Here is a 20,869-nt window from a genome sequence, read left to right as displayed (position 1 = left end):
ATGGCTGGAGCAGTCATTTTAGATTTCAGCGACTTAACACTTACTTTGGTTTTCAAGGCATTTTTCATTGACTTGCTTCCAGGTAATTGGAGAATCCCCAGAAGGGCAGATCTAAAGATTGATTTGTGTGTTAAAAATGGGTCAGTTGTGTGTGAGAGTGACTATACTAATGAGTTACCGGGTTCTTTATTCCTGGCCAGCGTAATTTGCTGGATTAGTATCGCCCAGTTGGCTGAGCACCGATGCCTGCAGTCTCCTTTGAGAAGGGCCAGGCCGCAGCTTTCCTCTGTTGGAAGAAGGGCAGGTGTGTGGTGCCCGGGGAGCTGCATCCTTGGACAACAGTTCACCACCATGTGTGTGACACCTGTGCCCTACGCCTTCTGTTTACCGCCTGCGTTGGCTCTTTCTCCTGAGACTTTGTTTTTTAAGCTGTAATCTTGGAATTGTTTTGAATCTGAGGTGTTAGGAGACCTGTCTCCCAGGTGTAATTTGAAGGTGACACCGAGTCCAGGTTATAATTTCTGGCTCTCTTTTCCTGGACAAAGGAGAATTAAACTTACAATGAAAAGTGGTTGTCTTAATTTTGTGCAGTGAGTGGTGGTGGAGCCGCTCCGGGCCTCCCTCTCCGCCTCTCTAAGCGAGTCTTGTCTGTGGAATTCCTGTGCCTATGTTGCCTCATCTCACTCACTTTTCCGCTGATTCCTAAGACTCGGGCTTTCCACTTTTTCTTCTTTCCTGCTTGGTGAGTCCTGTCTTGGCACTTTTCTTCTCAGGGCTCCCTGACTGTGGCTGGCTGTCCTGTCATACAGGTCCGTGTTTCTCATGGCCATACCTGTTTTCCATGTGACCACATTTTAGATCGAGTGCTTCACACTTGGGGTGGTCTCGAGACCTGTGGTTCCAGTTGGGCTACTGCACGTGTGTATTTTCTCTGTGTGTGTGTATATGTATCTGCTGTGGTGTGTATCTGCTGTGTGTGTGCACTTATCCCTTCTGCGGGTGTGTATCTGCTGCATGTGTATGTGTATGAATCTTGTGTATCTGCCGTAGGTGTGCACCTGTCTCTGCTGCAGGTGTGTATCTGCTGTGATTGTGCACCTGTCTCTGCTGCAGGGGTGTGTGTGTGTGTGAGAGAGAGAGTTTGCTGTTGGTGTGCACCTATCTCTGCTGCGGGTGTGGGTGTATATCTGCTGTGGGTGTGTTCACCTGTCTGGTGCTGAATGTGTCTGTCTATTGCACATTGAAGCCTCGTGTGTTTGTGATTCTAAAAACGGAACCAGAAGCGTCTTCTCTTCCCTCTTCTGGAGCTGCTCTCATTCTGTCCCTTCACCCATTTAGTCTAATTTCTCTCCAGCCAGACTCAAGAGTCTAGTGTCGGCTTGGGCTATCACTGTCTCCACCTGCAGTAGCCCCATTACAGAAGGATGCTAGGTGGTCATTTCCTTTGGAAACCTCTTTTTGATTTCTGTAACTCAGAACCTCGATCTGATCTTCCTGCCTGTGTATTTCTGGCAGCCTTTGCATCCTTTGATTCCTTCTCCACTCTCAGCCCCTCTGTTCTTTCCTTCCTTGTGCATTCTTGCTACTTCACTATTCAGATGTCCCTTGAAGGAGCATTTCCTTTTTGTGGTGGTACTGGGCTTCAGCTTTTGGCCTTGGATTTTGCTCTACCACTTAATCCGTGCCCCAGCCCTTTTTCTCTTAGTTTTTCAGATCGGACAGCAACCCCACTATCTCCACCTTCCCAGTAGTTGGGATTACAGGCAGAAGCCACCACACTCAGCCTGCATGCACATTTCCAGGCTCCTCAGTGGCTCCTGCGTCCTCACATCTGCCACCGGTGGGGCTCCCCATACCGTGGCCTCTGCCTCCTTGCTTCCTAAGCATTCCTTGTGGTCCTTGGTCATTGCCAGCCTGGATGGTGAGTTACAGAAGAGAGAACCTTCTCCAGGACCTTGCTGTCCCCACCCTTTCAAGGAAAAGGTAAATTCTCACCAGCTCTGAGGCTCTGTGTGGAAGCTCTCAGTCATTTTGGGATTTGAGGTTTATGTTTGGATAAGAAATGATTCTTCATAAACAAAACAGAGGACCTGTGAACAGATATAACAGTTCTTGGGGACTAACGGTGACCATTATGTTATTTTCTGATGCGTTCTAAGAGCTGCCCTGGGGGAAGTAGGAAATGGGGCTGCCAGGTGGCTGAGTGAAAGGTCGGCTGGGATTCCAAGTGCTGGGTGCATCCTGAGACCTATCTAGGAGTTGTATTACATGCCCGTGTTGGAGAGAAATGAGTACTTATGACTCTGAAGGGAACAAAACACTCATCATGTCTGACGATTCCAACCAGAGTCCTTTAAGTCCTTATATGACTTTTAGACACAAGAGTTTAAAAATAGTCAAAACGAATAGGTGCCGACAGAGTGTGTGTGGCATGCTTGGGCGGATGGGAGACCAGGGGAGGAGGCGCAGGGAAGCAGGAGGGAGGGAGATGCCACCTCACACCAGGTGTGGTGGGTTCAGGTCACATGGACGACATAGTACCCTCCCCTCTCAACTCTGCTCTTCACCAGCTATAGGTTAGCCCCACCTAAAGCGGTGCTGGGAAGCTAACTTGGCCACTAAACTGAGGGCAGACCAGGAAGGGACTTTTTATGTATGATGGTGAAGGTGCTTACCTTTAGGAAAGCAGGACTCAAAGCTAGGTGAGAGCTCCCCTAGTGTATAGTTGGTGGGTGCCAGTGGCTCATGCTTGTCATCTTAGCTACTCAGGAGGCTCGGAGGATCACAGCTCAAAGCCAGCCCAGGAACGAGGAAAGTTTGGGACTCCTATCTCCAATTAACTATCAAAAAGTTGGAAATGGAGCGGTAGAACACCAGGCTGATCACAACAGCTCAGGGACAGCGTCCAGGCCCAAGTTCAAGCCCTAGGGCCAAGACACACAGTCAAGCCAGGCACCTTGGCTTTTGCTAAAGAAAAAAAATAATCCCAGCTCCCTTGGAGACTGAGATGGAGGATTGTAGTTTGAGACTAGCCCAGGCAAAAAAAGCTTAGGAGGGGGCTGGGAAGGTGGCTCAGTGGTAGAGCACTTGCCTTGCATGCATGAGGTCCTGGGTTCGATTCCTCAGTACCACATAAACAGAAAAGGCCAGAAATGGCTCTGTGGCTCAAGTGGTAGAGTGCTAGCTTTGAGCTGAAGAGCTGAGAGACAGCGTCCAGACCCAGAGTTCAGGCCCCACAACTGACAAAAAAAAGTTCAGCTGACTCCTTGTGGGCCAGCATCATGGGAAGTGTTATTAGGCAGATCCGAGCCTAGGCACACAGCTAGGCAGGAAGTGAAACCCCATCTGAAAAGTAGTACAAGAGGGGCCCCGGAGGCATGGCTCAGGGTGGAAAGTGCCTGCCTAGCAAACACAGACCCTGAGTCCATATTCTAGTACCAATAAAAAGCTATTCTCATAATTCTAAGACACCAGTTTCTTCGTTAGCTGTGGCAACATTTGTTCACTACTGCAAAGGTGGTGGGGTTGGCCCAACCACTGCAGTGGCATTGCATTAGTCCATTGTTTGGTACATGCACACACCCTGCTGATAGGAGGACTTGAATTCAGGGCTTCATGAAGCCTTTTTGCTCAAAGCTGGCAGATGCCCTGTCACTTCAGCCACATCACCACTGGCTTTTTGCTGGCGAATTGGAGGTAAGACTGAGGTTTATCTGGGCTAGCTTTGAACCATGCCTTCAGATCATAGTCTCCTTGGTTGCTGAGATTGCAGGTCTGAGCACCAGAGCCCAGCTTCTGGCTTTGTAGTTTTCATGCTGCCCATTCCCCCAGAGAGCCCGTGTCACGTAAGACACCCTTGAAGAGACAGTGAGAGGTAAACATATTCAACCTTGAACCTCAACTGTATGTTGTCGTATTCTCTGTGGCAAATGGAACGTGAATAGAGAATGCTTTCCTTCATTCCCAAGTGCAGAGACAGCCAAAAGAAAGTATTTCTGTGCTTGCATGTCAAGAAAACCAGCTTCCCCCCCCCCCCCCCCCCCCCCCCGCACAGAACACCTCTTCTTATTTGAAAGAAGGACCAGCAAATTGCGGTCATTGAACATTGAGTATTTGGCAGACATTTTCTTGAAAGTGAACAAATAAGCTCCTCTTCCTTAACGACTCCTAATCAAAGTTGTGTGTTGAATAGTGTGTCAGCAATGCATTTGCACGACTCAGCAAAGTGGAACTGTCATAGGGCTAGCACATGGAAAAATCCAGAGAGAGATAAAGATGCATCTCAAACACAAGGCAGACTGGCAAGCTGCAGGGTAACAGCATGTAGTGAGTACTCACTATATGTGCTTCCAGATTCCCTGACGCTGTGAACCTTTAAGAGGGTAACATAGCAGCTGCACAGTGTCACCCTAGCTATTCAGGAGGCTGAGATCTGGGTAGGAAGGTCCATGAGATACTTATCTCCAATTCACTATCAAAAAAGCCTGCACTGTGGCCCAAGTGGTAATATGCTAGCCTTGAGCACAGACACTCAGGGACAGTGCTCAGGCCCCAAGTTCAGGCCCCAGGACCAGTGCTCCTACCCCCCGGCCCATACACACACACGAAGTTAACACTTGAAGCAGTGTGCCAGTTACACATGTCTAAATCCTGGCTACTTAGACTGAAATCTAGAGGATCGTGGTTCAAAGCCAGCCTGGACAGAAAAGCCTGAGACTTCATCCCCAAAATAACCAGTAAAAAGCTGAGTTGGAGGTGTAACCCCAGTGGTAGAGTGCTAGCTGAATAAGCAAGCAATCTGAGCCACACTAGGCACTGTGTCAAGCTGGAGGGAGAAATCGATGAGTAAGGGTGAGGAAGAGGTGGTGGCTGGATGGGCAAACGTGGGCTAAGGAGCCTTCATGAGAGCTGATCTGGGTACAGACAGGCGAAAGGCGTGGCAGAGGTCACTGATAAGAAGGTTCAGACGGTTGAGCAGAGATGGACTTGAGAACTGTTCTTCACATAGGAAGAAGCATGGGCCTGGGCTGGGTGGTGAGGACCAGTACTGGATGAAGCTGTTAGATTAGGTAGGGCAGGTGTGGGGTCAGAGGACCAAGAGCCTCTGCTCCCCGTGTGTCTTCCACTCTGTGGAGGAAAGCTGTGAGGGGAAATTGAAAAGCCAGAATGAGATCGTCCATGCAGTAGAATGCTGGGCGTACAACTGCCTTTGTGCACCAGGAACTTCAAAAACACCATAGGGACAGCTGGAGGCAAGGCTCAAGTGGTAGAGTGCCTGCCTGGCAAGCACAAGGCCTGGTGTTCAAATCCCAGTACCTCCAGTGGATGTCATGATTTTGGGATGGGGCTGTGGCTCAGTGGTAGCATACCTGTTAGGCGGGTGCAAGCAAGGTCCTGGGTTCAAACCCTAGTACAGAAAACAGCAAACTTGGAAAGGAGATAGAGGCCAAGTCTGGGATCAGCTCTGACACAACTCCGCAGCCTTAGTTTCTGTTCGTGAGACGTTCTCTAGACTTATACCTTGAAGTGATTTTGAGTGCTGAGAACTTTGACAGAACACAATTTGCGTTTGAATATTTATCCTGATTTTTTTTTTTTGCTAGTCATGGGGCTTGAATTCAGGGCCTGGCACAGTGTCCCTCACTCAAGGCATTTTCACTCAAGGCTAGAGCTCTACCACTTTGAGCCACAGTTCCACTTCCAGTTTTCTGGTGGCCAATTGGAGATAAGAGTCTCACGGATTTTCCTGCCAGGCTGACTTTGAACTGTGATCCTCAGAACTCAGCCTCCTGAGTAACTAGGTTAACAGGATTACAGGTGTAGCCACAGGCACCTGACTGTTCTGATCTTTCTAAAGCTTATGGGAGTTGCTGCTGTTTATTTCCAGAGGTTCTGGTGGAGGGTGAAGCCACTGGGCGGGGCCGTAGGTGCCATAAGTGTTTGTACGCTAGACCTTGTGCTTGGGGATGTCCTGCTGGGTGCAGTAGAAATGAGCCAGGGATGCCCGGGCACTCCTCCACTGGGGATCCAGGGGCACACGCAGCGGACAGTGGGCTGCTGAGACTCCTCGGGACTGCAGTCCAGTGAGGGCTCTGCCCATGCTCTCGAGTAGCCTTGACACTGAGTATTTCTGATGTTCTCCTAAACCTGTTCTGGAAGATGGTGACAGAGCAGGATGATCTGAGTCAGGAGGGTTTGGTTGGGTTTTGGTGCTGGTACCTGGACTTGAACTGGGAGTCTCATGGTTTTGCTTGGCTTTTTGTTCAAGGCTGGCACTTGAGCCACACTACTAATGGGTCTGTTTTTTTGTTTTTGTTTTTGTTGGTTTTTTATTTTTTGCTGGTTAATTGGAGATAAGAGTGACTTTTGAACCCAGGTTGGCTTAAATCTTGATCCTCAGATCTCAGCCTTCTGAGTAGGATTACAAGGTGTAAACCACTGGCGCCCAGCTTAGACTTTTTCAGGTTACATGAAATAGAGTTCCTGGCCTCCTGAGAAATCAGTTCCTCCCATTGGACTGTCTGGGTCCCCAGATGAATGCGGCACTTCTCATTGTCCTTGTTACCATCATTGTCTTCTGTGTGGTTCTGGCAGAGACTCTGTGTACTTGGATAAGTGGCCATTAACTTGCCTTTAGACGTGACCTGGAGATGGAAACCTGTATTTATCTCTATATTATCGTGTGTCAATGTAATATATAATATAAAAGATAAGATTACATAATATTTTTATGTAGTATATATGTATCCATACTTCTATTACATGGAACAAAATTAGACAATTTTTTGTGTATTAAAAGGAACTTTTATTTAACAGTTTGGTAACTTTTGATCTAGAAGGTAATACTGATACTCACTCTGGAACACCAAGCTCTCTCCTGTGCCTAACGCTCTACCACCCTGGGCACGTTGGTGATGCCTCTGCCCTCTGTGTTCACCAGACCTTCCTCTGCTCTTCCCACACATCGGCACTCTCCCCAGTCACCTTGGTTAGAAGATGGAGTGCTTACCTCACATCCCAGTGGTGTGGTGGCTGTTCACAACACAATCAGCTGTTGGGTCCCTGCCCAGACTTGAGCATTTTCTTTTGCTTGTGGCTGAGCCTTGAGCGTTAATTGCAGATCACAGGCAGTGGTTGGTGTTGCTAGGCAGGGAAGGAAGGAAGCACGCAGAGTGCAATGCTTGCTGCGTGTCTGACTTTATGAATTCACCTCACACTGACAGTCATCTCAGAAATGTGCACTTGGAAAGGGGCTGCGTGAGTGGCGCTTCAGAGTGTTGGGAATCACCTTGTAGGATTGTGTATTATGTGTGTGTGTGTGCGCGCGCATGCACGTGCGTGTATGCATATGTGTGCTAGTCCTGGAGCTTGAACTCAGGGCCTGGTGCTAACCTGAGCTTTTGTGCTCAAAGCTAGTGCTCTACCACATGTACTACAGCTCTGCTTTCAGCTTTTTGGTCATTAGAGATATAAGCAAGTCTCACAGACTTTCCTGCTAAAGCTGGCTTTGAACCACGATCCTCAGAGCTCCGCATCCTGAGTAGTGAGGATTACAGGTGTGAGTCACTAGCACCTATCTATTCTGATTGTCCTTACAGCCAGCCTTTTCCAAGGAGCTAGAGGTTGAAATGAGCTTCAGGCATTCCTTGCCTGAGAGGAGCCCTGTCAGGAAAGCAAGCCATGAAAGGGCCCAGTACTGCCAGAGACCTGCATCGCTCCCATAGACACCTGCAGTCGACTTCCTGCACGTGTTGCCTTGACTGAGTGCCAGGTCCTGAAGCCCTCACTGCTGCTGCTGCAGTGCTGTGGGATTCCTGCCTGTCCTCTCAGATGAAGGGTTCTTAGAGCTCTGAGTACTTTGTCCATATAATAAGCGACCGATTTAGTGTTTTAATCAATAAGAAAGAAACTGAAATCCTTGTTACTTTATCTTTTCTCTGTGTTTAGGAAGAAGAAGCAGGAAGTATAAATGATTGTTGGGACAACCAGGAGCCGCCTGCGCTCTCTACGTGCAGCAATGCCAGTATCTTCCGAAGGATAAATGCCATACTGGACAATACGCTGGATTTCAGTCAAGTCTGCACGACACCCGTAAACCGAAGAATTCATGATCATTTGCCAGGTGACTTAGACTTGAAATTTTGGATGCATGAGACCTGTGTACAGAATCGCTTTCTGCAGTTTGGGTCTCTGCAGATTTAGCTGGTCAGACCGCTCATGCACAGCCCTTCACCAGGATTCATTTGTGGGTCGTTGATACACTGACTGGTCTTCACTTATCAAGTCATCATTAATTTTCCTCCATGTTTCATTGATATCTTGCACATTCTTTGCTAAGTTTATTTCAAGGTTTTTACTTTTTTTTTTTTGTCGGTCGTGGAGCTTGAACTCTGGGCCTGGGCGCTGTCCCTCAGCTCTTCAGCTCAAGGCGAATGCTCTACCACTTGAGCTACAGCGCCACTTCCGGTTTTCTGGTGGTTTATTGGAGATAGGAGTCTCATAGTCTCTCCTGCCCGGGCTGGCTTTGAACCACGATCCTCAGATCTCAGCCACCTGAGTAGCTAGGATTACACGCGTGAGCCACCAGTGTCCAGCTACATTTGTTTTTTGATGCCAATACAGGGCTTGAACTCTTGCTCTGCTTTAAGCCTTGTCTTGAGCTCTTGCTCTGCTTTTTTGCCTACTGCACACTTGAGCTACACCTTCACTTCCAGCTTTTTGCTAGCTAACTGAAGTAAGAGTCTCTTGGTTTTATCTATCTGGGCTGGTTCTGAACCTCTATCCTCAGCTCTCAGCCTCCTGGTAGCTAGAATTATAGATAGGTATGACCAGTGCCCAGCAATTTGTCTCTAGTTTTTGATGGATTTTTCTTTTTTATGGTCAATCACAGGGCTTGAACTCAGAGCCTAGACATTGTCCCTGAGATTTTTCACTCAAGTCTAGCACTCTACTTCTTTGAGCCACAGTATCACTTCTGGTTTTCTGGTTTTAATTGGAGTTGAGTCTCATGGATTTTCTTGCCTTGGGTGACTTTTGAACCATGATCCTCAGATCTCAGCCTCCTGAGTAGCTAGGATAACAGGCATGAGCCACCAGTGCCCAGCTTGATGGATGTTTTGAAATACCAGTGGTGGGCTAGAGGTGTAGTTCAAATAGTAGAGTGCCTACTGAGTAAGCATGAGGTTCTAAGTTCTCATCCCAGTACCTCCAAAAAGTGGTTTAATGCTACAGTGGGTGATATTTTAGCTGCCATTTTCTGCTTGCTGTTGTCTGACAGTCCTCTGGTGTGGGTTTCAATCGTTTGAGTCTCTGTTACATGCAAATTAACTTTGATGTGCTGTCTTCTAAGTATTCTGAAGTTGGAGGATGTGAGTAGCTTCTCTAGTTTTGTTACTCTGTATGGGTTTTGGAAAATGTTTCTTGTAGGACCAGAAAGCCTCTTCTTGCTAACCTTGTTTGAAAAAACATACATGTGTGCGTCCGTGTGCATGTGCCTGTGATATATGTGCATTTAGTGACAGCAGGGGCTGAAGGCGGGGCCTCATGTTTGTTAGGCTGGTGCAGTACCGCTGAGCCACACCTCCAGCCCTGTTTTTCACTGGTTAAGATAGGATCTCACTTCTTACTCAGATGTATGCCTATGTTGCAGTCCAGTCCTTGCTGGACCTACAGGCACATACTACTGCGTCCATCCAGCTTTGCTTATGTGAAGATGGAGTCTCATGGACTTTTCTGCACAGATGGCTTCATACCATGATCCTCAGATCTTGGCCTCTTAATTGGCTAGGATTTCAGGAGCCACCAGCATGCAGTCCTGTATGTGGATTTTTGTGTGGGTATGTGAGGGTCCTGGGGTTTGATCTCAGAGCCTGGTTGTTGTCCCTGAGCTTTTACGCTCAAGGCTAGCTTTCTATCACTTGAACCACAGCTTCACTTCAGGCTGTTTTGGTCATTAATTGGAGATAAGTCTCATGGACTTTCCCTGTCCAGGCTGGCCTTTGAACTGTGACCCTCAGATCTCAGCTTCCTGAGTAGCTAGGATTAATTAGATGTGAGCCATTGGTGCCTGACTATATGAGTTTTTGGAGATAAACTTTTTATTGGTGTATTTTTCAATATTAGAAAAGTTACAAAGATAATTCAGGTGTCCTAATGCACACTAATAATTCCAGCATTTGGGAGGCTGAGACAGAAGGATTGTAAAATTGAGGACATCTTTGGTTGCATAGAGATATCCTGTGTCAGAAAATAAAAGCAGAAAGTGACAAACCTGGTAAGGAGAAATTCTGTATATCTTGCACCAAGTTCTCTTATTGCTTACATCTTACATTAATTGCTACCCGTGGCTTCTTCAGTCCTAATAAACGCATATTCATTACTGTAGTCCATGCATCTGTTTTTTTGAGTTTCCTTAGTTTTTACCTAATCTCCTTTTTCTGCACAGGATGAGAGCCAGGACATCTATCCTGTGTCCTGTGTACATGGGCACTTCTAAACTGTGTCAGCATCTTTGATGTTTCCTAGTTTCGATTCTTTGACAGTTTTGAGTAGTGTTGGTTTCACTTGGAAAAAATGGCAGCAACTATGTGCATCTATGTACAAACTTGTGTGCAAACATTTGTAGGTAAGAGCTCCAAACTGGAAACAACTCAAATGTCTATCAACAGGTGACTGGATAAACAAATTTGTTTGTCAGTACTAAGAAGTATGCTTGATAATGAACTTGATGTGCGATACGAAATGGATGAGTTTCAAGATCATTATGCCCAGTGAAAGATACCAGACAAAAACATACTTTCAAAAGTGGAGCGCTGGTGGCTCACGCCTGTAATCCTAGCTACTCAGGAGGCCGAGATCTGAGGATCACGGTTCAAAGCCAGCAGGGGCAGGAAAGTCTGTGGACTCTTATCTCCAATAAACCACTAGAAAACCAGGAGTGGCGCTGTGGCTCAAGCGGTAGAGTGCTTGCCTTGAGCTGAAGAGCTGAGGGACAGCAGCCAGGCCCAGAGTTCAAGACCCATGAACAACAACAACAACAACAACAAAAGTTGCTTTTCTTTCTCTGAAATAAAAGTAAATTTTCAAAAACAAAAACAAAAACAAAAACATACTCTCTATAATTCCATTTGCAGAGTTATAGAAAATGTCAGCAAATCTTTGTGGCAGAAAGCCCAGGGATGGGTAACAGGATAAAAGTGTGTCCCAGGGTGCCTGAAAAACCTCAAGGACAATGAGTATGTTCCTTAATCAGTTTTCGATTGTGATCATTTCATAGTGTGTTCATAGGTTGAAATGTAACAAATTACACATTTAAATACATTTATGTCAGTTTTGCCTTGATAAATACACTGTTAAAGTTGAAAATAATTACTGAATGATAAGATTTAAATGCATTTATTGCTTTGTGTCAGGGGTGTGTGTGTATGCATGTGTGCTAGAAATAAGTTTAGAATGCAAGGCCTCATAGTCTCTACTTTCTTGCTTACAGCTGATGCTCTACCACTTGATCCATGTCTGCAGTCTGGCATTTTTCTCGTTGACTGGGATATGAAATCTTATGAAATCTTGAGGACTGTTGTGCTTGGGCTGGCTTTGAACCACAGTCCTCCAGTTCAGGCATGAAATGCTGGCACCTGGCTTAGGTAGTACTGGGGTTTGAACTCAGGGCCTCTTTCTTGCTCCTCTGTACTCTTACCACTTGAGCTTTTTTGATGTTTAATTGGAGATAAGAGTCTCATGAACTTTTTCTTTTTTTTTTTTTTCTGTCGGTCGTGGGGCTTGAACTCTGGGTCTGGGCGCCATCCCTGAGCTCTTCAGCTCAAGGTTAGCGCTCTACCACTTGAGACACAGTTCCACTTCTGGCTTTTTCTGCTTATGTAGTGCTGAGGAATCGAACCCAGGGCCTCATGCATGCAAGGCAAGCATTCTTACCACTGGGCCACCTTCCCAGCCCCTCATGAACTTTTTCTGCCTTGGCCTGCTTCAAACCTTAATTGTTAGCTTCCTGAGTTAGCTAGGATTATAGGCAGGAGCCACCAGTGCCCGGCAAGTTTTAAATGTTTTTGTTAGATTCTTGATCCTTAGTTCTGGGGCTGGTGTGTGGTGTAGACGCTATATAATTGCTTAGTGATTACTTCCTGGAAAGCTGGGATACCTAAGCTGAAAGAGGCTCTGCGTTCACTACTGCTGATGGCATCTGGAGGCTTAGTTGCAGTTTCTTCTATGTGTGTGTATGCATGCATGCACTTGATACACAATCATGGGTTAGTCAGGCTTCAGTAGTTTTTACTGGTTTCTTAAATTACCTTTCATTCTTTTTTTTTTGGGGGGGGGTGCGGTCATGGGGCCTGAACTCTGGGCCTGGGCGCTGTCCCTCAGCTCTTCAGCTCAGGGCTAGCTCTCTACCACTAGAGCTACAGCGCCACTTCCAGCTTTTTTTCTTTTTGCTTATGTGGTGCTGAGGAATCGAACCCAGGGCCTCATGCATGCAAAGCAAGTGCTCTACCACTGAGCCATCTTCCCAGCCCCTCACTGAAATATTTAAAATTAAGTTTTATTCCAGACGGAATGTATGCTGTTACGAGCAGCTTATTTATGGAACTCACCCATGTTTGCATACCAATGTGGTTCATACTGTCATGAAATAGTTTAATTTCTTGGTTCTTGTGTTTGACATTTAGATTGTTGCTACTTTTTTGGCTTTTGGACAATGGTGCTACGAACATTTTGGAGCACAAATCATGTCAAGAGAACACACCCTGGAGTACAATATTTAGGAATAACATCCTCAAAATTAGCACCAAACTTTCCCCAAGAGCCTGAGGCAGCTCACCTTCGTTCCTATCAGAATAGGGAACGTCATGCTAGCCGCCCCATGCCTACCGACTCTCACTCTTCTCAGGTAGCACCTTTGTGCATGAAGTGCCCATGGCTCTAACTGGTGTTTTCCGGATGGACAACTAGGCCGAACATTTTCAGGTCTTTATTGGCCGTTTCCAGTCTTCCTCTGCAGTGTGCTGGTCCTGCAGGTTTAGAGGAATCCTTCATTCTGAAATGGAGCCTTCAGAGATACGGTCATTGCTGGAATCTTCACAGTCTTGCCATGTGCTCTTTTGCTCTTCATTCATTCATGTTCATAGTTAACATTTCCTTTTTTTTTTTTTGGTCATGGGGCTTGAACTCTGGGCCTGGGCGCTGTCCCTCAGCTCTTCAGCTCAAGGCTAGCACTCTGCCACTTGAGCTACAGCGCCACTTCTGGTTTTCTGGTGGTTTATTGGAGATAAGAGTTTCATGGACTTTCCTGCCTTGGCTAGCTTTGAACTGCGATCCTCAGATCTCATCCTCCTGAGTAGCTAGGATTACAGGCGTGAGCCACTGGTGCCCAGCAACATTTCAATTTTAAACTTCAGCAATACTGCCTTTTTCCAGTATGTAAAGATTTTCTTGTGTTCACTTTGAAAGACTGATTTTTCTTCATGAATACTGGCCATGGTGTTTAAATTTTCTCAATTCCTAATTGCTGGCTAGTGTATAGAAAGAAAAGCTTTTCACATATTTCCAATATATTCAGAGACCCACCTTTCTTACATATGCATACAGATACTTTAAATACATATGTAGATTCTGAGTTTTTCCATATACAGTTATCTTACCTGCAAACCGTGGTGATTGAGTTCTTTCTTCCAAACCTCCTTTCCCTTTTCCCAGAGCCTCCTACTCACTAGGCAGAGGTCTGCTGTGCACACTGAGCCACACCTCTGCCCTTTCTGTGTTGGTTCTCGTTGAGGACAGGTCTCCCTTTGTGCCCAGGTCAGCCTGGACTGGGAGCCCATTTGTGCCTCACCACATCTCTGGCTGACAGGCATGGGCTGCCAGCCAACTATGGGCTGCAGTAGAGGCTCGTGAATTTTTTGCCTTGAACCAAAATCCTAAGGATTTCTGCTTCCTAAGTAGCTAGAAATACAAGTTTGAGCCAGTGAACCCAGCCCAGTCCTTGCTTTTCCTTTTAGCTCACACCAGTGGACAGGGCTTGGCGGGGGCAGCCCACCTTCCTGTCCTGTCTGCGTCTGGCTGAGAGCTGTGGGAGTGGAATACTTAGCATCTGAGTGCTGAGGAGAGAGTCTCATGGTGCAGCCCCGGGCTGCATGGTAAGTGCTGGCCTCGGTGGGGACCGGATGTGTCCTTTGTGGCGTCTCCACAGTTAGCAGTGGTCTCATCGTCATCAAGATGAGCCATCACCATTGAATAGCATAACTGTAATTCTCATCTTAATTCCCATTTCCTTTATAAGTGGAGTCATTTTAAAAGCCCATTAGTCTTTTAAAGTTTCCCATGTTGAATTTCTGCTAACTTAAAAAAAAAATTGAAGTGGAAACATGTCCAGTACTCAGAAAAATGAAACAGTCTTAAAGACACTTGTGATTGCTTCTTTTGTTCAGAAAGTTAAAAGAAGATATGTAGCTTTCTGATTTATTCCTATCTAGGTTCTAGAGAATTAAGTCCCTCTGCAGTGCTTTAAAATGGGCCTGCACTGGGCAACCACCCTTAACTGAGAACTTAGAAGAGCTTTTTGAAATGAAATGTTCATGCTGGCTAGGAGTAGTAATCACCTAGGGCTCACACCCGTGAGCAATGGGCCTGCACTTGATGGCGTGTGCACCTGGGCAAGTCAGACTGAGAAAAGCGGCGCTCTTCGATCCCTTCCTACGGAGTGGAGAAACCCAAGCCAGCCCACGACGAGGGAACTTGGTTTGCAGATCAGCTGAGCCTTTTTTAACCACAGTCTGCACAAGGTGTAATGACAGTGACATTTTTATCAGATAAGAGAAAAATCTGTTTAATAAAACCATTGTTTTAGGAAATGTGCGTGTGCACGCGGGCCTGAGTGTAGCTTATCTCCAGGTAAGACTTGTAAGTCCACAAGGCAAGACCTGCTGCTGTTCTTGATGCCAACCACTTCCTCGATTCCTATTCATCAGTTAGGTTCTTCCTAACATGTTTGTTGGCAGAACTTAAAAGTTGGGAAAGATATTCACAGATAGATGAAACATGGTGCAGACAGAACATCTCTGCTGTCAATTCAGAGGCTAGCAGGACTTAGGATGAAGCATATATGTAAGGTTGTGAAGTGATCTTTTACCCATTTGTATATTGCCTTGATTCCTTTAAAAAATGAAATTTTACCATAAAATGAAAAAATCATGTAAAGAGCCTCAGGAAAAAGAAAAACATGGGTTTGGACAGAATTTGAGTGTTCTGTGTTACCTCTTTTTGAACCTAGTAATTGTAAAATGGACATGTCTTCCTTCTCTGGGAATTCTTTTTTTTGGGGGGGGGGTCCGGTAGTGGGGCCTGAACTCTGGGCCTGGGCGCTGTCCCTCAGCTCTTCAGCTCAAGGCTAGCGCTCTACCACTTGAGCCACAGCACCACCTCCGACTTTTTTCATTTTTGCTTATGTGGTGCTGAGGAATCGAACCCAGGGCCTCAGGCATGCAAGGCAAGCACTGTCTACCACTGAGCCATCTTCCCAGCCCCTCTCTGGGAATTCTTGAACTCTGGGCCTGATCGCTGTCCCTCAGCTCTTCAGCTCAAGGCTAGCACTCTACTACTTCAGCCATAGTGCCACTTCTGGTTTTCTGAGTGGTTTATTGGAGATGAATCTCACGGACTTTTCCTGCCTGGGCTGGCTTTGAACCACGGTCCTCCGATCTCAGCCTCCTGAGAAGCTTGGATTACAGGCGTGAGCCACCGGCTCCCTGGTCTCTGGGAATTCTTTTGGAGATTGTGATAATGGTTATATGTTGCCCAGCTCCTTGTAGACCTAGAAACTAAGTTTTCTTTTTCCTCACTTGAAAAAGGTAGGAGTGTGCACAATGCTGTCCCCACCTCCTGGAATGTCAGCTTTGCTACTCAGAGCCTCTGGGCCATGTCTTGATTGTCTGAACTGCTTCCGTTTTGGTGTGTGTGTTCCAGTTTTCAAATGTAGGTCTCCTCTCCCCTCCCTTCCCCTCCCCTCCCCTCCCCTCCCCTCCCCTCCCCTCCCCTCCCCTCCCCTCCTCTCCTCTCCTCTCTTCCATTCCTCCCTTCCTTCCTCTCTTCCCTTTCTCTCTCTCCCTTCCCTTTCCCTCTCTCCCTTCCCTTTCCCTCCCTCCCTCCTCCCTCTCTCTCTCTTTCTGCAGGTGCTGTAGCTTGAACTTCAGGTCTAGTGTGTCCTTGTGTCCTTTTTTTTTCCCCCTTAAGGCTAGCTCTCTGCCATTTGAGCCACAGCTCTAATTTCAGCTTTTTGGTGGTTAATTGGGATAAGAGTCTTGCAGACTTTCCTGTCCAGGCTGACTTCAAACTGCAGACCTCAGGCCTCAGACTCCTGAATATTTAGGATTACAAGCATGAGCCACAGGTGCTGGGCACCGCATATTTGGACTGAAGGATGCGTGTGTGCACTCTGTTGGCAGAAGAGGAATCCATATGCGATAGTGAGTTTCTCCTGTGAAATAAGGTCTTGGGCTGAGCGGTTCCAAATGGCGGCATAGTTGTCATTACATTGTGTTCATCCTAATTTCATTTTGTTGTTGAACTCATAATGCCAAATCTGAAATCTCCCTTTACAAAAACTATACTTTTATTTGGAGGATGTTAAGTCTTAGTCCCCTTAACTCTAGAAATACAACTATTGATATTTGTTTATAGAAACAGGTCTTGCCGTACAGCTTTTCTCTGTCTGATGCCAGGGCAGGGGTTGACCTGCAGAAATTAACTTGGTTTTTAGTAATTAATCCTTGTCGGAGGACCTGAATTACAGAGCACGCTTATGTGTCAATGACCAAACTAATGAGGACTAACTTCAGCAAATGTAGTTGTTGGGGCTCTGCTATAGAGTCACAAACCAGAAAGGAATCCGATCCTGGAAGGACGAAAGGTCCCAGCTCATGTCCTCCCTGCCCAGCAGACTTGTTTGTTACGGCAGGATCAGCACAGGGTGCCTGCAGATCTCAGCTGGGCCCTGTGGAAAGCATCTGAGCTACAGGCTGGTAAACTGTGAGTCAACGGCGAGTCCAAGGCATTTGTTCTGAGAGAACCATGGCAGGGGTGCGGGGCAGGGTTAACATCACATCGCACAGCCCCCAGTCCAAGCCCTGTGCTGGCCAGGAAGCCTATTTGTCCTGGGCCTGTGCTCCTTCTCTAGGACAGGCAGCCAAGCCTCCCACCCTGCGACATAAGCCAATGTCTGTACTGGAGAAGACTGTGATTCAGCTGAAGCAATGCTCAGAGTTACTTCTAGTACTTTTCTACTTTCTGGTAGAGGTGTTATTCTAGGTTACTAGTATTTTTTGGGGCGGAGGAGTCAATCGTGGGGCTTGAATTCGTCCTGGGCACTGTCCCTCAGCTCTTCAACTCAAGGCAAGTGCTCTACCACTTGAGCCACAGCGCTACTTTTACTGGTGGTTAATCAGAGATAAGAGTCTCATGGACTTTCCTACCGGGGCTGGCTTTGAACCACAATCCTCAGATCTCAGCCTCTTGACTAGCTAAGATGACAGGCATGAGCCGTCGATGCCCGGCTAACTAGTATTTTTTTTTTTTTTTTGTGGGTTGTGGGGCTTGAACTCTGGGCTTGGGTGCTATCCCTGCACTCTTCAGCTCAAGGCGAGTGCTCTACTGCTTGAGCTACAGCGCCACTTCCAGTTTTCTAGTGGTTTATTGAAGATAGAGTCTCAAGGACTTTTCTGCCTGGTCTGGCTTTGAACCGTGATCCTCAGCTCTCATCCTCCTGAGTAGCTAGGATTATAGTTGTGAGCCATCGGCACCTGCCTTAACTAGTATTTTCTATACAGTAATGCCAGTTCTTCTGTCAGCCTTATCTTTCTTGTTCTATGTGGGTCTAGAGGGAGGGATGGTACTTTGTTGTCATTTAACCCTCTGCTTCTATTTTCCCTGCACAAAAGCCACTTCATATTCTATAGTAAAGGACAAACCCATAAACATCCAGCAATTCCATTTCTAGGTGGACACACAAAGGACTTGAAACTGTTCACACTTTAGTGCTCAGAACAGCACTGCTCACAGTCGCTGAAGGATAAGCCAAGCATCTGTCAGCACGAGTGAACAAACAAAACGTTGCATGTGGACACAGTGAAATACATTTTGAAAGGAAGTTTTGATACAGGCTACCATGTGGATAAACCTTGAAAATATCATACTAAGTAAATAAACCATACACAAAGGAAAAGTATTACATGATTCCACTTAATATGACTTCCCTAAGATAGTCATATTCCGTAGAAACAGTAAAATAATGGTCCACAGGAGTGGTGGGGGTGTCAGCTTGGGATAAAGTTCTGGAAGTGAACGACATCGATGACTCAAAAGTGTGGCTGTGTTAAGTGCCTTTGAACTATACATTTATCAAAATGGCAAGTTATTATGAATGTATTACCCCAATAAAAATTTACTATGGCATATCCCTTACACAGTTAACTCTATAAAAGAAAAGAAAAGGAAACCCTAGGCTCTTGGCATGAGGGAGGCCTTGGGTATGATCACTAGTACCACGTTTAGAAGTGTGATCAGTAGCAGTGGGAACTTGCTCTGAACTCAGCCTTGTACTCTCTTAGCAGGTACCCTCTCACTTGAGCCAAGGCTTCCAGTCCTTTTTGCCTTTAGTTTATCAGACGCTAACTTTGCCCTGTTTGCCTGGAACTGAGATCTCCTACCTCCCAGCTTCCTGTGTTCCTTCTGTCAGGGACTACTAGTTTAGAGCGCTTCTGCAGTTTTATGCTATTGCAGTGTAATACTTAATGTTTAAGTGATGATCACAGGCGTGCTTCGCTGTGACAAAAAGGCATATAAATGGAAATTGTAAATGTTTCCCTGTGACCAAAAGGCCATAGTATGGCAGACTGTTACGATGATTGATCTAGGCAATCTAAATGTTATACATTTTGATAAAAATAGCATTTAATAATTATTGGAAACATTGTCTTAGATATATGAGGCCTTTTAAAAACAACTCATGTAATTCTGGATGACGTGCCTATTGTGTAGTGACTCAGGGTTTTCAACACCAATTATATTTCTAGTTTTTGTTTTTATAGGTCCTGTACTCAGAATAAATTTGTCCACATAAAATAAGTGGGTGGGAAATGAGGCGGTGTCAGTCAGTTCTCTGACTGAATTCTGTCATCTGTCATTTGCTGACAGTTCCATTCACTCCTAAATATTTGTTGAAGAGAAGGAACTGGGGACCATCTAATTTGCAAAAAGACTTATTACCTAGACATATCAATGTGGAATTACTCAGTGTATTGGATGTATACTAAAATACTTGATCAAGGTTTCAGGTGATCATGTTTGTTTCTCTTGGAGATGCCTTGTTTGACTCCGTATACCTAAAAGATTGGGAAATATCTAAACGCTCTGAGTTTTAAAATATACCTTTGTCAATAAAATATTTAAATAGCCTTATCACTTGCATTAAATACGTTTTGTCAAAATCTTTGGGGCCTATATGGTCTGCAGAAAATATCTCCCATTAAAACCTGACTTGATAGTTCTTACTGTCAAACCAGTTAGTTTACAAAAATTTTTTGCAAAACAAGCTTGTTTCAATTTTCCTTAACATTTTATTATGAATATTTCAAGCATTATAGAAAAACTGAAAGAATTATTGTAAAGTGAAAATTCCCTGGGAGCCAGTGGCTCAGCCTGTAAGCCTAACTACTCAGGAGGCTGAGATCTGAAGACTGCAGTTCAAAGCCCCTGGGCAGGAAAGTCCATGAAATTCTTATCTCCAGGTAACTACCAAAAAACTAGAATTAGAGCTGTGGCTCAAAGAGGTAGAGTGCTAGCCTTGAGCAAAAGAGCTCAGAGACAGTGCCCAGACCTGAGTTCAAGCCCTTATGACTGACAAGAATAAAAAGGGGGGCTGGGAAAGTGGCTCAGTGGTAGAGCGCTTGCCTTTGCATGCATGAGGCCCTGGGTTTGATTCCTCAGCACCACATAAGCAAAAAGAAAAAAAAGCCGGAAGTGGCGCTGTGGCTCAAGTGGTAGAGGGCTAGCCTTGAGCTGAAGAGCTGAGGGACAGCGCCCAGGCCCAGAGTTCAGGCCCCATGACCCAACCCCCCCAAAAAATAAAATAAAAACTATGACAAAGCTTTTTGTCATAGTTGCTTTATCAGGTATCAGGTAACCATGTATTTTTCTCTTACCCATTTATCAGTTTTTTGTTTTTTGGTTTTTGTCATGGGGCTTGAACTCTGGGCCTGGGCACTGTCCCTCAGCTCTTTAGCTCATGGCTAGTGTTCTAACACTTGAGCCACAGCGCCACTTCTGGTTTTCTGGTGGTTTATTTAAGATAAGAGTCTCACAGAGTTTCCTGCCCAGGCTGGCTTTGAACTGACAGCCTCAGATCTCAGCCTCCTGAGTAGCTAGGATTACAGGCATTAGCCACCAGTGCCCAGCTTATTTTTATTATTCAAAAGTTAGACATGTGCAATTCACTCCTAAGTATTTTAGCATACATAAAACTAGTGTTAGACATTTGTTTACAGCTTTCTGTAAGATTTATGTAGAATGAAACATCAACTTTTAAGGGTATTGTTAGATACATTTTGAGAAATGTACAAATTCAACTCCCATGCAGAACTTGGAGCCAGACATGGTGGTACATTCCTGTAATCCTGGGTCCTTAGCAGATATGAAGGAGGACTGAGGCTCAAGGCCCCTCACTTAAAGTTAGTGAGAGGCCCTATCAGAAAAACAAACCAAAAGAAGAAAAACGAAGGCCATGGCTTAAGGGGTAGAACACTTGCCTTGCAAATAGGAAGTTCAGAGTTCAAGCCCAGTTCCATACACAAAGGAAATATTGACTATA

General features: G+C 45.8%; 1 protein-coding gene across 3 annotated transcripts in view; it reads left to right on the top strand.

The window, feature by feature from the left end:
• Positions 1-20,869, top strand: part of Cpeb1 (cytoplasmic polyadenylation element binding protein 1) — a 58,625-nt gene that overhangs the window by 7,630 nt on the left and 30,126 nt on the right. For all 3 annotated transcript variants that reach the window (XM_042671785.1, XM_042671784.1, XM_042671783.1), the window contains exon 2: positions 7,948-8,122. The gene's annotated coding sequence lies outside the window, so the exon portion shown is untranslated. The remainder of the gene's footprint in view (positions 1-7,947; positions 8,123-20,869) is intronic.

The sequence above is a fragment of the Dipodomys spectabilis genome, unplaced genomic scaffold (genome assembly GCF_019054845.1).
Source record: "Dipodomys spectabilis isolate Male_0828 unplaced genomic scaffold, ASM1905484v1 ptg000668l, whole genome shotgun sequence".
NCBI lineage: Eukaryota > Metazoa > Chordata > Mammalia > Rodentia > Heteromyidae > Dipodomys > Dipodomys spectabilis.
This window is presented reverse-complemented; position numbering and strand designations above follow the sequence as displayed.